Genomic DNA, 16,938 nt, shown 5'->3' on the forward strand with positions numbered 1-16,938 from the left:
CCCACTGTAGGCTCTGGATGTTGGGGACATAAGCAAAGGAGAAACTTTTGGGTATACTTGACAATGTGAGACATATTTTTTTTCATATTATCTTCACCATAATCTTTGAGACAGGTCTCACGAAATAACTGGGTCTGTTGGTACCTCTATCATCATTCTTTTTAGGAGTCTCCATACTTCTTTCCATAGTGGTTGTATCAGATTGCATTCCCATCAACGGTGAATGATGGTTACTATTTCTTCACAACCTCACCTGCATTTTTTGTCATTAGATTTTTTAATGTTTGCTGTCCTTACTGAGGTAAGGTGGAATCTCATAGTTGTATTAATTTGCATTTCCCTGATGGTTAAGGGTATTCAACAGTTCCTTCAGTGTGTGTTTGCCATATGTACTTCTTCCTCTGAGAACTCCCTGTGCACTTCTCTGCTCCATTTTGTGAGTGGGTTGTTTGACATTTTATTGTTTAGGTCTTTGAGTTCTTTGTAGATTCTAGAAATTAGGCCTCTGTCCGATGTGTAGCCAGCAAAGATTTTCTCCCACTCTGTGGGAAATCTGTTGGCTCTGCTTATTGTTTGTCTGTTAAAAAGCTTTTCAGCTTCCTGAGATCCCAATGCTTGAGTGATTGTTTAATCTCCTGAGCTACTTGGGTTTTGTTCAGGAAGTCTTTTCCCACTCCTATACCATCCTAACTTTTCTTCCAGTCATAGCAGAGTTTCTGGTCTTATATTGAGGCCTTTGATTCATTTGGACTTGATTTTTGTGCACAGTGAGATGTGTAGATCAAGTTTCATTTTTCTGCATATGGTTATCCAGTTTTTCCAGCACCATATGTTGAAGATGCTGTCTTTTATCCAGTCTACATTGTTAGGACCTTTGTCAAGTACCTGTACTTACTTGACCCAAAGTCCAGGTCCTCAATTCTGTTCTATTGGTCGGTGTTCCTGATTTTATGACAGTACCATGTTGTTTTTATTACTATGGCTTTGTAATATAGCTTTAGATCAGGTATGATGATGCCTCCAGAGCTGTTTCTTTTGCTGAGGATATGCTTGGATATCGGAGGCCTTCTGCCATTCCATATGAATTTTGCGAACATTTTTTTCTTGGAGCTGGTGGCCAGATTTGTGAAACTACATGTTCTTCAATGATCCTTCTGTATAGGAAAGTTTTTGTTGAGGATATATTTGAAGATTGATATTCTCATATTGTCTTTCATTCTGTTGACCTTGGTGAAGTATATAAGTTTGATCATTGCCTATTTTTTGTCTTTGCAGTATATCTTTTGTGTTTTAAAATGCATTTATTTTATGTGTGATTTTTATTACTGACCTTAAATTGAATTCATGTCTACTTGAGTACGGAAATTATGCTTTATATATATAAAGAAGTAACCAGTAAGTAAGATGAAGTGAAAGAAATGAAATTAAGATAAGAGTGTTAGCTCACACACATCATCATAAAATTCAAAAAGCTGAACCAGGATTGGTTTGAGTTCAAGGCCATCCTACATTACATCTGGAGTCCAAGATCTTGTCTCAATAAGCCAAAAAAAGTATATGAATATGATAGGGAATATCATTGTGGATTTTTAAGTATAGATAAAAAAACATTAAATGTCATATTTAGGCCTCTAGTTCACAGGTGGGAAAGTAGGCCTAGGGTGGTGCCATATTTTCTTAAGTCATGCAGCTAATCATGTTGGAGACAGAACCTGAACTAGCATCAAGCATCAGATAAATCCCACAAACATGTCAGTGTTGTAGGTATCAGGGATCTAGTTTAAACCTGTATTGCTTATTGGTTGATATATTTGGCTCTGGTATGAATAAAGTTATTAAAGTAGCATATACTGTGGTTTACAAGACACAAAACGTATTGGTTTCTATGTTCTTGAAATGATACAAGTGAAGCAAAACCTATAAAGTCACTGGGAGACTTGTAAAATGGTTTTAAATAAACAATCATATGTAATCAAAAAGAAAAGAATGGCAAGAATAAAGATATACCTTTCAATAATAACTGTTAATATTAACAGCCTGAATGTAACAACCAAATGACAGTTTGGCAGACTGGGTGAAAAAGTATAATTCTTCCATTTGTTACCTCCAAGAAACCCACCTTTCCATAAAATATGGACACTATCTTAGAGTACAGGATGGACAATGGTATATCAAGCAAATGGGCCTAGAAAACAAGGTGGTGTAATTATCCTAATATCTGATGGGGTAGACTTCAAACAAACATTAGTTAGTAAAGATAAAGAAGGTCACCTTATACTGGTTAAAGGAACACTCCAACAGGAGGACATTACAATTCTAAACATATTTGTACCTAACATTCAAGGGCTCCCAATTTCATCAAATAAACACTATTAGAATTAAGGTTACAAGTAAGACCAAACACAATTATAATAGGTGACTTCAGTACCCCATTCTCATCAACTGACAAGCCATCCTGAAAAAAAATAAGCAGAGGAGCATCTGGATTAAGTGAGGTAATAGAACAAATTGAACTAACAGATATCTACAGAACATTTCATCCAAGCACTGCAGAATACATATTCTTTTCAATAGCACATGGAACATTCTCTGAAATAGACCATATAGTATGACACAAATCAAACCTTTACAAATACAGTAAAATTGAAATAATTCCTTGAACTTTATCTGATCACAATGGGATAAACTACAAATGAACAGCAAAAAAGGCTATAGAGCATACACAAATTCATGGAAACTAAACAATACACTACTGGGCTAGAGAGATGGCTTAGCAGTTAAGCGCTTGCCTGTGAAGCCTAAGGACCCTGGTTATAGGCTCGATTCCCCAGGACCCACATTAGCCAGATGCACAAGGGGGCGCACGTGTCTGGAGTTCGTTTGCAGTGGCTGGAAGCCCTGGCATGCCCATTCTCTCTCTCTCTGCCTCTTTCTCCCTCTGTCTGTCACTCTCAAATAAATAAATAAAATAAACAAAAAAAAATACACTACTAAATGGTGAATGGGTCAATGAGGAAATCAAAAAATTCATATAATTAAATGATATTATGAACACAATACACCAAGACCTTTGGGACACAATGAAGGAAGTTCTGAGAGGGAAATTTATAGCTTCAAATGCCTATATTAAGAAATGAAAGAGATTGCGAGTAAACAACTTAATGCTTCACCTTAACGGATCAAGTTATCACTATTTGCAGATGATATTATTCTATACATAAAGGACCCTAAAGACTCTACCAGCAAACTGTTATAGCTAATAAACATTTATAGCAGTGTAGCAGGATACAAAATAAACACACAGAAATCAGTAGCCTTCCTATATGCTAATAACAAACATGCAGAGGATGAACTCAGAGAATCACTCACATTCTCAATTGCATCAAAACAAATTAATAATAAAGTACCTTAGACTATACCTAAACAAGGAAGTGAAGGATCTCTGCAATGAAAACTTTAAAACACTCAAGACAGAAATTGCAGAAGACTCTATGAAATGGATATAAATCCCTTGTCCTTATTGGAAGAATCAATATTGTGACAATGGCAATCTTACCAAAGGCAATCTACACATTTAATAGAATCCCCATCAAAATTCCAATGGCATTCTTCATAGAAATAGAAAAAAATCCTAAACTTCACTTGGAAACACAAAAACAACCTTGAATATCTAAAATAATTTTGAGCAACAAAAATAAGGCTGGTGGTATTATCATATCTGATTTTAACCTATATTACAGAGTCATAGTAACAAAAAGAGCATTGCACAGGCACAGAAACAGAAATGTAGATCAATGGAACAGATCAGAGGACCCATATGTAAGGTCAGGTAGCTACAGATACATGATCTTCAACAAAAATACTGAAAACACTCATTGGAGAAATGAAAGCCTCTTTAGCAAATGGTGCTGGGAAAATTGGACATGTATCTGTACAAGGAAGAAAATAGACCCTTAACACTTTCCATGCACAAGAATTAAGTCCAAATGGATCAAAGACCTTAATATCACACCTGAAACTCTGAAATTGCTAGAGGAAAAAGTAGGGGAAATGTCAGGCACTGCCAGACACAGGCTGGAGCCTTCAGGAGATGGACCTGAGCTGTCAGGCATCATTAAGGACCCCCTCCCTGGGCTACAGGAGGCCACTCCTTTTCCATGACTGACACACCTAGACTTAGACTCATTGCCTTGTGACCTTTGGCCAGTTGCCTAGGAAACTCCTTATATGGTATCAGCCAGCAGCCTTCACACAGCCCATCCCACTGAGACCCTCTTCCTGCCACTATATAGATCACCTGACTCTCACCCTACATGCTGGAGTGAATGTCCCTAGGCATTGGTTGGCAACCTTTGAACCCACGAAACCACTTAGGACCCTCTTCCTCCTCTCAACTCGTTATAAACCCACTTCCCTATTGAATAAACAGAACTACTCTCTGAAGTTGTCTCCAGGTTTGTACATCCCATCATGCTCACTGCCACTCAAGACCCTCCTCTCCACAGTTGCCTGGACACCATCAGGGAACTGTGGCCCCGAGGATCCAAGAATCCAAAGGGAAACCCTTTAACATATTGGTCTTGGCAAAGACTTTCTGAATATAACCCCAGTTCCTCAGGAAATAAAACCACTGATCAACCACTGGAACCTCATGAAATTACAAAGTTTTTGTACAGCAAAGGACACTGAATAGAGCAAAGAGGCAACCTACAGAATGGGAGAAAATCTTTACCAGCTATACATCTGAGAGAATATCAATATCCAGGATGTACAAAGAGCTCAAAAAATTAAGTAATAAGAAATCAAACTACCCAATTAAAAATAGACTATGGAACTAAATAGGGAGTTCTCAAAATATGAACTACAGATGGCATATAAACATCTAAAACATGTTCTACATCGCTAGTCATCAGGGAAATGCAAATTAAAACTACTTTGAGATTCCATCTCACTCCTTTCAGAATGGCTACCATCATGAAAACAAATGAAGATAAATGCTGGTGAGGATGCGGAAAAAGGGAAACCTTTCTACACTGTTGGTGGGAATGCAACCTAGTACAGCCATTGTGGAAATCAGTGTGGAGATTCCTGAGACAGCTAAAAATAGATTTACCATATGACCCAGCTATACCACTCCTAGGAATATATCCAAAGTACTTGTCTCAGTACCTTAAAGATACTTGCTCAACCATGTATATTGCTGCTCTATTCACAATAACTAGAAAATGGAACCAGCCTAGATTAGCCAGGCGTGGTGGTGCATACCTTTAATCCCAGCACTCGGGAGGTGAAGGTAGGAGGATCACCATGAGTTTGAGGACACCCTGAGACTTCATAGTGAATTCCAGGTCAGCCTGGGCTAGAGTGAGTCCCTACCTGAAAAAAAAAAAAAAAGAAAGAAATATGAAATTTTCAAGGAAATGGATGGATGTAGAAAGGATTATACTTAATGAGGTAACCCAGGCCCAGAAAGCCAAACATCACATTTCTCTCATGTGTAGCTACAGATGATTGGACTTCTATGTGACTTGGAATAAAACTCAGTAGCAGAGGCCAGTAAGCTAGGAAGGGAACATAAAGAGAATAGAAAGGAAGGGAGGGGGTACTTAATAGGATGCTATTGTATATATGAATTTAGAACAGATTAATAGGGTTGGAAAGGCATAAGTGAGGTCAGGGGAGGAAATTGAGTAAAGTAAGGTGGGAGAGGGCTAATTCAAATCTAAAAGGAGATGAATAAATCATATGGTAGCCTACTGTTTTGGACAATGGAACATCCAGAAGCCATAGATTTTTACCAGAAAATCTTCAGTGCCAGGGATGGGATACCTTCCAGTGAGTTGTTGGCCAGAGAGGTCCCCAGTGTGCCCAAAACATTACAGGCCATTGTCGAGACTCTTGGTTTCCCACCAGGAATAGATGGTAAAACCCTATTGTTGAAGACTCCACATACTTGGGATGTAAGGTCACAAAGAAATCCTTCTGGAACTGAGCTGAAAACCTTCTCCTTGTAAACCAGTAGACAGAAAGCTGGAAAAAGCTATGCTGCATGCAATTCAATGTGAAAGAGCAAAATCACGAGTGTGGATACTCAACAGTGGACACTGCAAGCCTTAAGTTTGGCTAGCCAGGCCAAATGAGGCAACAGGTGCAATAGTGTCTTGTCTGTTATAGAGGAAACCAACTACTCTCTAATTGGAAAGGAGGTCCACTCCATGGAAGGAAACACATGACTGATACTGAAAACCAACAACAGGGGTAGCCATGAGCCCTAGGGGTATAACATCTGCTGATGTCTGGATCCTATGCTCACCAAACTGCCCACTTCTTTCAATGTTCATACCCATATGTTATTGCTACTCTCACTTTTAGTGAGAAAAGCTTCTCTTTTCAGATGCTGATGACTTTGGGATGACTCAGAAGGTAACACAGTGCTGAGAAGAAGTGACAGAGGAGTGCTAAGCATTGAAACATCTCTATCACACTTTCCAAGGCTCAGGGTCCATTACAGAAGAGGTGGCAGAAAGAATGCACAAGCCAAAGGAAGGGTAGGACTCCTTACAACGCACTCCTCTAGACACAAAATGGCCTGGTTACTCATGACCTTACAGTTCCCAACAATACCTACACAAGACCATCGTAATAGGAGGAAAAGTTGATGATATCAAAATAAAAGGAAGACTGATTGAGAGGGGGGAAGGGGTTCGATGAAGAGTGGAATTGCAAAGGGGAAAGTGGGGAAAGGGTGGGAATTACCATGGGTTATTTTATATAATTATGGAAGTTGTCAATAAAAACAGAAAAGAAAAAAGAAAGTACAACCTGTCTCCCAGAAGTACCAGCCCTCCCTTCAGTCTGCCTGCATGGTCCAAGTCACTACTAGCTCTGCTCGTTTACTCACTTTGGAGTGTACAATAAGGCATATCTGAAACCTCACTGTCAGAAGACTAAAGAAAGATGCTTCCTACTTTGGACAACTTTCTTCTTCCTCTACATCATTTTCCTAACCTTACTTTTGCTTTTTTGTTTTTTTTGTTTTTTGGGGGGGTTTTGGTGTGTGTTTGTGGGTGCAGGTGTGTACATACCACAGCATATGTATGGAGGTCAGTGTACAACTTTCATATGCCAGGCCTTGTTCCACCTCCTTGGATGCAGGGCCTCCCATTGTGTACTTCTGCAGCAGAATCTTCTGTCTCCACCTCCCTCCTGCTTGGAGGCGAGACTGGGATTACAAAAACCTGCTGCAGAGTCTGGATTGCAGGTGAGGGCTGGGATTCCGAACTCTGGGACTCATGTTTGGGTGGTAAGCACTTTATCCACTGAGACATCTCCCCAACCCCTAACCTTACTTCTGATGGAGGAAAAACTGGTCTTGCACATCCTCCAATATCCAAATTCAAACCCCCAGAATGACTATAGACTCTTCCCACTGCTCCATAAGCAGCAAGTTTCAAGAGTTTGCCTATTAAACTCCATTATGTTTCTCAGATATACTCCAGTTCCCACCTTTGTCATCTGACTCTGGTCCTCACTGCTGCCTGCTTAAACAATTATTGTAACTGCCTCATCAAGTGTATTCTCAGACACTACATCTACATAACTCTAACTCCTTCATCCCTACAGCGCATCTCAATTCAGGTCATTCCACGTCTAACAAATCCTCTGTTTCTTTTGCTCAATAATGTTCCAATTCTCTGTTACTCAGTACACCTAGTAGGGTCCAACCCAATCTTTTTCATATCTCTTCCTCCATTCAAAGCTCAGCTCTACCATGCTTCTGGGAATGTTACACAACTGTGCTGGTGGACCCTCTTCTACACTTATGCTCTTTCTGCACATTTTCCTTAAAATATCTTCCAATGTCTCTTTTTAACTAAATTGATCCCAGCTGTCAAGCATTATCTAAATGAACATGCCCCTAATGCAAAGAGCTAGTCACTTCTTGTTCCTTTGTATCCCAGGAATTCTCCCTGGGCTCCTTCACTCTACAAAGGATTTGAGGCATCATAGAAAAACACTATTGAGTAAAATTGAATCGGTTTTATTTTTAAAAACATTTCTTGGGGGAGTATCCATGAGCATAAGAGGCTAAGTATGAGAGAGAGCTTCATATAAAAGGAATAAAGTACTCAGGATCTAAGATGCTCTTACATACCTACCAAGTCTGAGAAGAAAGTTTATCCTAAATTTCCAGACATGCACATTTTTAAAAAAAGAGATAATCACAAAATACTCATACAGCTATTGTTTATAAGTTTATGAGATAACCATTAACTTATTGTTTCTTGGGAGAAATAAGAACTTTTTAGCACTTGGACCAAGATGTATTAATAAGCTACAAATGTATTCATACTATGTGTTTTACTTTGTCTTGGAGTTTCCAATAGGTCCTAAAGCAGTGTCTCTAGCATATAATCAGCAAATGTCTATCTCATTGGATTGATTTTTTCTTTCTTTTGTTCATTTGTATTTGATTCTTTATGAATACACATACATATTTTTGATTAAACTCTTTCCCCTGACTGCCACATCTCCTTGGCCTTCTACCCTGCTTTTATCCTCCCACTCCCAGTATTTCCCTGTTGATTTTTATATCACTTAAGATCCTTACCTTCCCTACCCTTTTCCATTGCAGCCTCTTCTTCTTTTTCCCCCTGTCATGGGCCTATTTATAGGTTTGGGGCATCTATACACTCTGAGTCCCAACAATAACACACACACATAAACATACACAAAGGTTCTAAGCTAAGATCCATATATGAGAGAGAATATGCAATGTTTGTCTTTCTGTACCTGAATACTTATTATTACATTTCCAGTTCCATCCATTTTCCTTCAGATTTCATAAGTTTACTTTTCTTTATGGCTGGGTCAAATTCCATTGCATATATGGACCACATTTTCATTATCTGCCCCTCAGTTGGTGAACATCTGAGCTGATTTCATCTCCTTGCTATTGTGAGGAGAGCAGCAATAAGCACTGATGAATGACTAGCTCTGTGGTAGAGTGTGGAGTACTTTCAGTTTACACACCACAGTGGTATAAAGGGTCCTGTGCAAGTCCTATTTTTAGCTTTTTGAGAAACAGCTGCATTGATTTCCAAAGTGGCCACACCGGTTTACATTCCCACTACCAGTGAATAAGGGTTCCACTTTCCTTATACCCTCTTTAGCAAATGGTATTAATTGTTTTCTCAATGAAAGCCATTTGGAAAAGGGTGAGATGGAATCTCAAAATAGTTTAATTTGTATTTCTCCAATGTCTAAAGATATTGAACATTTTAAAAAATATTCCTGGACACTTATATTTCTCTGTTTAGCTCTTTAGTGCATTTTTTACTGGGCTATTTGTTTTGGTATTCTGTAGTTGTTTAATTTCTTTGTATAGTGTAGATATTATTCCTTTGCCAATATAAAGGTGACAAACCCTCTGCTCCCATTCTGTATGTTCTCTTTTCATTTTGTTAACTGTTTCCTTTACTGTACAGAAGCCTTTTAATTTCATGAGGCTCCATTTGTTGATTGTTAACCTTATTTCCTTATTTCCTGGGCAAATAGAGTACTGTTCAGAAAGTTCTTTTTTTTTTTTTTTTTCAATGTAGTGTCTCACTATGGCCCAGGCTGATCTGGAATCCACTATGTAGTCTCAGGGTGGCCTTGAACTCATGGTGATCCTCCTACCTCTGCCTCCTGAGTGCTGGGATTAAAGGCGTGCGCCACCATGGCTGGCTCTGTTCAGAAAGTTTTTACCCATTCCTATATATTGAAGTGTTTTTCCTTGCTTTTTTTCTCTGGCAGTTTTAGAGTTTCAGGTCTCAGATTAAGGTCTTTGATTCCCTTATAGTTGATTTTTTTTTAAATGTGAACAAGTGAGAGTGAGAGAGAGTGTATGTGTGTGAGGGAGAGAATTAGCATTCCAGGGGCTCAGCCACTGAAATCGATCTCCAATGGCAAGCACTCCCTTGTGTGCATGTGTGACCTTGAGGAATTGCATCACTGTAAATCTGGCTTAAATGGGACCTGGAGAGATGAACGTGAGTCCTCAGGTTTCACAGGCAAGTGCTTTCACTACTAAGCCATGTCTCTAGCCTGGAGCTGGTTTTTGTATACAGTGTGAGAGATAAAGATTTAGTTTTATTCTTCAGTATGTGGATAGCCAATGATCCTAACACCATTTGATTAAGTGGCTATACTCTCTCCAGTAAGAATTTTTGCATTTTCATTCTAAAAAATCAAGTAGCTATAGCTGTGTAGATTTGTGTCAATATCTATCCTGCTCTACTTACCTAAATATCCAGTACTATGTTGTTTTTGTTATTATGGATTGGTAATATGCCATAAAATGAGGTATGGTGATAAATCCAGCCTTATTTTTCTGACTTAGGATTGCTTTGGCTATATGAGGCCCTTTGTCTACCCAACTGAGTTTTAAGATAGGGTTGTTTTTTTTTTCCTGTTTCTGTGAAGAATGCCATTGGAATTCTTATAGTGCTGAATCTGTACATTGTTTTTGGTAAGATGGTCATTTTTACTATATTAATTCTTCCAATATATGAGCATGAGAGATTTTTCCATCTTTTAATATCTTCAATTTCTCTTCTATATTATAAAGTTTTCACTTCACTATAAAGGGTGTTTATTTCCCTGACTAAACTTATTTCAAGGTATTCTTTTTTCTTTCCTTGTTTTTGTTCAATTATGAATAATGCTGCCCAATTTCTTTTAAAAAAAAAAAACATTTTATTTTGTCTGAAAGAGTGTGAGAAAAAGAGAATGGGTGTGCCAGGGCCTCCAGCTCCTGCAAATGAACTCCAGACACATCTGCCTTACCTGGCGCATCTGGCTTATATGAGTCCTGGAGAATTGAACCTGGGTCCTTTGGCTTTGCAGGAAAGTGCCTTGACCACTAAGCCATCTCTCCAGCCCTTATTCTCAATTTCTTTAGGACCTTTATCATGAAAGGATAAAGCCCTACCACAATAATAGTGGATGATTTCAATACTCCAATCTCACCAATTTCTCACCAGATCATCCAGGCAAAAAACAGACAGAGCCTTGCCCTAAATGCAACTTTTCTATTGTTTCAGTACAGAGCAATGGGTTTCTTTTTATGATGCTCATATTTTTAACAAGTTCAGAATTTCTCCCGTAGTCTCCTTGCACAGAACTTTAAACTTACATTTTTTCTTATCAAATGTCACATTTTTCTGTTCTGTATTTTGTTCTGATTCATTGTAGATCTGAATAAGAGAAGCCATGATACAGATTCAATAATGCCCTGCCTTGAAATTTCCTCTGCAAAACACATTAGTCCATTACTTTTTAAGTCAGCTTTACTTGAGTTCTCAGGCTACAGGCTGAATGCAGGGAGATTCTTTGCTAGAATATCATGTGAACTGCCTTTATCTCAGTTCCCAGTAGCTCCCTTATTCCCCTCTAAAGCCTCCTGAGCCAAGCCTCCCAAGTCCAAACATCTCTCATCATTCTGACCTTCCAAACTCCTACCTAAATGGCCATTTGAGCTCTTTTTACAGTATTTGTGGGTTTCTCTAGCCCAAATTCTTAACTCTTACAAATTCCTCCTATAAACCAGTTTTTAGAGCTTATGAATCACTTCTTCATACCCGTTTTCTATACCAGTTATGTTATTGTTTACATAAGCACATGCTCAACAACAAGCAACTTGTGGGAGGAAAATCATTTAATTTGGCTTACAGTTTTGACAGAAAATTTTATGATAGAGAAAGCATGGGAGTCAGAGCTTGCTAATTTTCTCTCTTTTTATCTACACTTTCTTTAAACCTTTAGTCTCTATTCATAGCAACTCCAGATTTCTTTGTATAAAGCAGTACTCCTTGTTTAAAATTAAGCAAAGGTTTCCTTTATCAGCTGTAAGCAGATTCAGTCCTTTCTGGTTTTGTATAACCACATCAGCCAGGGAGTTCAGCTGCTTTTGTAGTTTTACCAATGACTTGGCTATTTGGTGTACATCATTAATGAATTTATCAGATAAGGTGTTTTAAAAGTGTGTAGAGACTCCTAAATTTTCAATTTTAGTTCCTACTTCTGGGTGCTTCCCAGTACTGAAGGGCTTGATATGGCACAGACTGTTTAAAAAAATAAAAGATAGTCTCTCCAATCATATTTGCAGTCACTATGTAGAAGAGACCTATATTCTTTTCCCCAGTTTCTGCCTCTGTGGATCCATTGTCCCCTTCAACACTGAGGATACCAACAATGGTACCACTGCCAGACCCAACTGGATGGAGTGGCATCTTGATCATGGTCCAGGGGTGTCCCCCATAGACTTCCTCAAGTTTCTGGCATGCATGGGCCAAACAGCTCCTCATTGTGCAATTGGTATGGGCTTGTAGATCCTCAAGCTTCAGCTGTGCATAGACTGACCAGTTTCTGGGTGTGGTCAGAGAAAAGCTGCAGATCTTTGGAACATTCCTGGTACCTCCACAGCATGATCCAGAGGGGCTGATCTGGACATTGTTGTGCCATCCATGATGTGTCTACTCCAGCTCCATGGTCCATCTTCACCTGAATGTGATAAATCCACAGGGTGACACCTGTAACTTTAATAGTAGTTACAGTGATGTATTACAGTATGGAGACAGCCCAAACTGGCTGGAGTGGCTCCCTCTTCCAATCTTTTATTTAGATCATATCCCCAGGCTGGTGGAGGTGTGTCCAGTTTCCTAGGGGTAGGTCTCCATGTGTTATAAATTCCAAGGGAATACCATCAAAGAACCAGCATCACTAGTATTTTTTTAATCAGAGTTCACATCTTACAGTGTTCTCCTGATTTGTTCCAAATACACCTTTTTTCCTTGGTGGGACTATATCCACTGGGGACAATATTTAAGTCTGATTTTATGGGCCCACACATTTAAGCCATTAAGTTTTTTATAGAGTTATGCCTTTCTCATAATTAAACTGCATTTATGCTAGATTTATAAGTCCCCATAACCTTTTACCAACTTTAAGATAGCTCTAAAGTCTCATCTGAGATTCAGGACTGTTTGATAACTGGAAAACCTATAAAATCAAAACAAGCTACATATTTTAACACATGATGTAAATGTAAGCATTTCCAGTGTAATAAGGCATAATAAGAAGAGACTAGATCAATACAAACATAACCAGTGACAACTTTTGGATTATCTACTTTACCCCTCCTATTGGGCTGATCACAGCCTGGTCAAACATCCCAACCTGCGCCAACAGCATAGATCAGGTTACTTCTAGAGTTTTTTTAAAGTTGTCTCCTTTTAAAGAACTTGTATTATATATGTGTGTGTGTAATTAATATACATATATTTTTATTTGTTTATTTATTTACTTATTTGAAAGAGGAAGAGAATGGGCACTCCAGGGCCTCCAGCCACTGTAAAAAAAAAAAAAAAAAAAAAAACTCCAGATGTATGCACCACTTTGCGCATCTGGTTTACATGGCTCTGGGGGAGCTGAATCTGGGTCCTTTGGCTTTGCATGTCAGCACCTTAACCAGTAAACCATCTCTCTAGCCCAAGAATTTGTATTCTTACTCATTGCACCTTTCCTGGGTGGATTTTGCAGTTAGGCCTTTTCTTTCGTTCCCCCCATCCCCTATTTTTAATTACTGGATCTTTTATTTAAAGGCAAACAGTGGGTAACAAATCAGGGCCAGACATGGACAGAAGAAGGCATAAGTTAACATAAGAGCTTAGTAATATAAGCCAACATCAAAGGAAATGACTAATCTGAAATTTCATTTATATTGTAACATTTTGTGATTATATTCTCTTACTGGATAGTTAAGACCATCTAAGCAGCCATAATTAACAATATATTTTGTCTTAGAGGTCAGTTATGTCTCTGTAGGAGATAATTTTAGGGACCTGTGAAGAGCTTATGATTCTCAGCATGTGTCATCTACTAAGATAAGTCAAGGCCATGTTGACCATGTGGCTTCCTTTAGAAGAATCTGTAGTGACTCTCCTTCTGCAGATACACTGACTTGGAGTCATTTTCCCAGTTTTCATGTCCTCTCTGACCAAGAAGACAGGTAACTTACCAGAGGCTAGAGGCTAGAAGTGTCCCATTATCTCTTGTGGACTTTTAACCTGAGAGTAGGAACCAAAATATTGGTTATCTTATTAACTCTGATATTTACAATTGACTTTGGCTTCTGCATATACATGCCTAACTGGCAAAACAGATCTGCTTAAAGAACTGCAGAACATCTAGTTATAGAGCAGATCTGGTTAGAGAATAACACAAAAGTTAAAAATCAATCTGATCAACAGTTAAGTATAGTTGTCAGTGTAAATGACAGTGTAAGCCATATCTGGAACATAGAAAGCATACACATTTTATCTTTTAAGTATCTGTCAGTTATAAGTACTGATAAAACATGTTAGCAGCCCTGAAAACAATATTTTACCAACAATTTTAAAACAATTTATTTTATCTAGAAATTGTATGTCGGGAAAAGACAAGACAGTATAAAAACTTAGCATTTGTGTTTGAAAACAACTTTGGTTAGTCTGTATGCAGACTACCTGTGCAGGTACCAATTACTCCCCAAACTAAAAGCTTAATAGCAAAGTTTAAGATTGTTTTTCATCAATGAAGATCACTTAGACATGACCTTGTATCCTAGAGCAGGGAACATGTCTTAAGTATCAATATATCTATAAGTAGTGAACTTAAGATACCAGTAATGAGACAACTACCTAACTAAAACCTTGACTGAGACTCTGATTACACAGAGCTTAACAATAAAGCAGTACCTGGTCATTGTTGAGCTAAACCAGTCTGAATTTTATATAAATTAGAGACATTCTGACAGACATAAAGTAATATTAGAAGCAAATACTTCTAACCATTAGACAGTTTTATAACTAAATTTATGAGTTCATAATAATCAAATCATTTTTTTATGGCTTATAAGAAAACTTCAGCAATGACCACCTAGCAGAACCAGGTAGGCAGAAACCATCTCATAGTTAGAATATCTTTACATATAGTAGTCTTCTAGTAGAAAAGTAAATACTGATGAGCAAATCTTGATGTTAAGGCTTGGGTTTTTTGTTTGTTTATTTGTTTGTTTTAGTAAGTAACAGATTGACAGATAGAGGAACACAGCTAACTGGGTTGAGCTACAAATATTACCAAGCACAAGTTAATATCAGTGAACTGAAGTCTTAACCATGACATCTTGAGGCATGGCAACAGAACATATAACCTGGAAACCATGACATACTAGTTAACAAATACATATTTTTGGACATAAACATCAAGATGTTATCTTTTTAATCACTTTAATTAGCAACTTTTTTAATATGTTATCCTTCTATTAAAATTAATTAATTATAAATGTCTCCAAATGCTATTAAGCTACATTTAAGTATATTTATTTGCCTTTTATCAAGTTTTACCTGAAAGTTATGTTTCAAAGCAGTACTCTTTATGCTTTATTTCCACCAGTCATAGCCTCCATATTTTCCAAGGTCAATATATTATTCTCCTTGTCATGATCACTGACCTCTGTAATATAATAATTGTACACTATATATTAACATTTATAAGACATTATTTTTTTTTTCAATGTAGGGTCTTGCTCTACTCCAGGCTGACCTGGAATTCATTATGTAGGCTCAGGGTGGCCTCAAACTCACAGCGATCCTCCTACCTCTGCCTTTTGAGTGTGGGACTAAAGGTGTGGGCCACCACACCTGGCTATAAGACATTCTTGAAACATTTCTTATGGCCAGATCAATGTATAAATTTTGCCAACAGGACACACTACATAACACCTTATAGGTTTATGTCTTCTATGTTGCAAAACTCAAATCCCAATGTCATCACACACCAATGTAAAAATTATTTTTAATTATAGCTAACTTTATTTCTTAAGGCTTAGTCCATAAGAGTAAAGATTTTATAATTTCTTTCTGTTCATTTACAGTGTAAAGAAGCCAGATTGAGTCAACATCCATTTTCTAAATTATTTTGGACTCTAGCTCTTAAAAGGGATAATATAGAAATATCTGTTAGGCTCAAAGGCCAACAAAGACTAAATCAACTTTATTAACATTAAAAATAACCATTTTCTTCTAACCACAGGACTGGTCCCAGGTATTTCTAAGTTTTAAATGGATATTATTAAATAATAATATTATTATTTATAATATTAATATTAATAATAATATTAATATTAATAATATATAATAATAGTATTATTAAATAATATTGGACTGGTTAAGATGGTGTTGTTGAAATTAAAATTAGTGTTACTATTAAATATTAAAATAATATTATTATTAAAATTAATATTATTAAAATGGCATTATTTTTATCAGGGAAATTAAACTCCAAAAACAAAAAATTCAAGTCTTATCAAATGTAATTTATAACTAAGATACTGCTATACTTCTATTGATGTTTATAAGAGTTGTTTACAAACAGGGCTTTAGATGTAGGTTTCTCATGAATTAATCCCTGATTGTATATTCTTTTGTTCATAACAAGATCTCTTCCTTTTAAAATATTATTTTGGAGCCAGGGATGGTGGCACATGCCTTTCATCCCAGTACTCAAGAGGCAGATGTAGGAGCTGTGAGTTGGAGGCCACCCTGAGACTACATAGTGAGTTCCAGATCAGCCTGAGCTAGTGAGACCCTACCTCGAAAAAAAATATATATATAGATATATATATATTATTTTGGGCTGGGGAGATAGTTTAGTGGTTAAGGCAATTGCCTACAAAGCCAGAGAACCATGGTTTGATTCAGAACCCAAATAAACCAGATGCACAAAGTGGCACATGCATCTGGAGTTTGTTTGCAGCAGCTAAAGGTCCTGGTGTGCCCATTCTCTCATTCGACCTCTTCCTCTGTCTCTTAAAATGGACAGCCTTCAATAATCCCCATTTAGAGATACCTGAAT

This window comes from Jaculus jaculus, chromosome 1 (assembly GCF_020740685.1).
Source record: "Jaculus jaculus isolate mJacJac1 chromosome 1, mJacJac1.mat.Y.cur, whole genome shotgun sequence".
NCBI classification, from domain to species: domain Eukaryota; kingdom Metazoa; phylum Chordata; class Mammalia; order Rodentia; family Dipodidae; genus Jaculus; species Jaculus jaculus.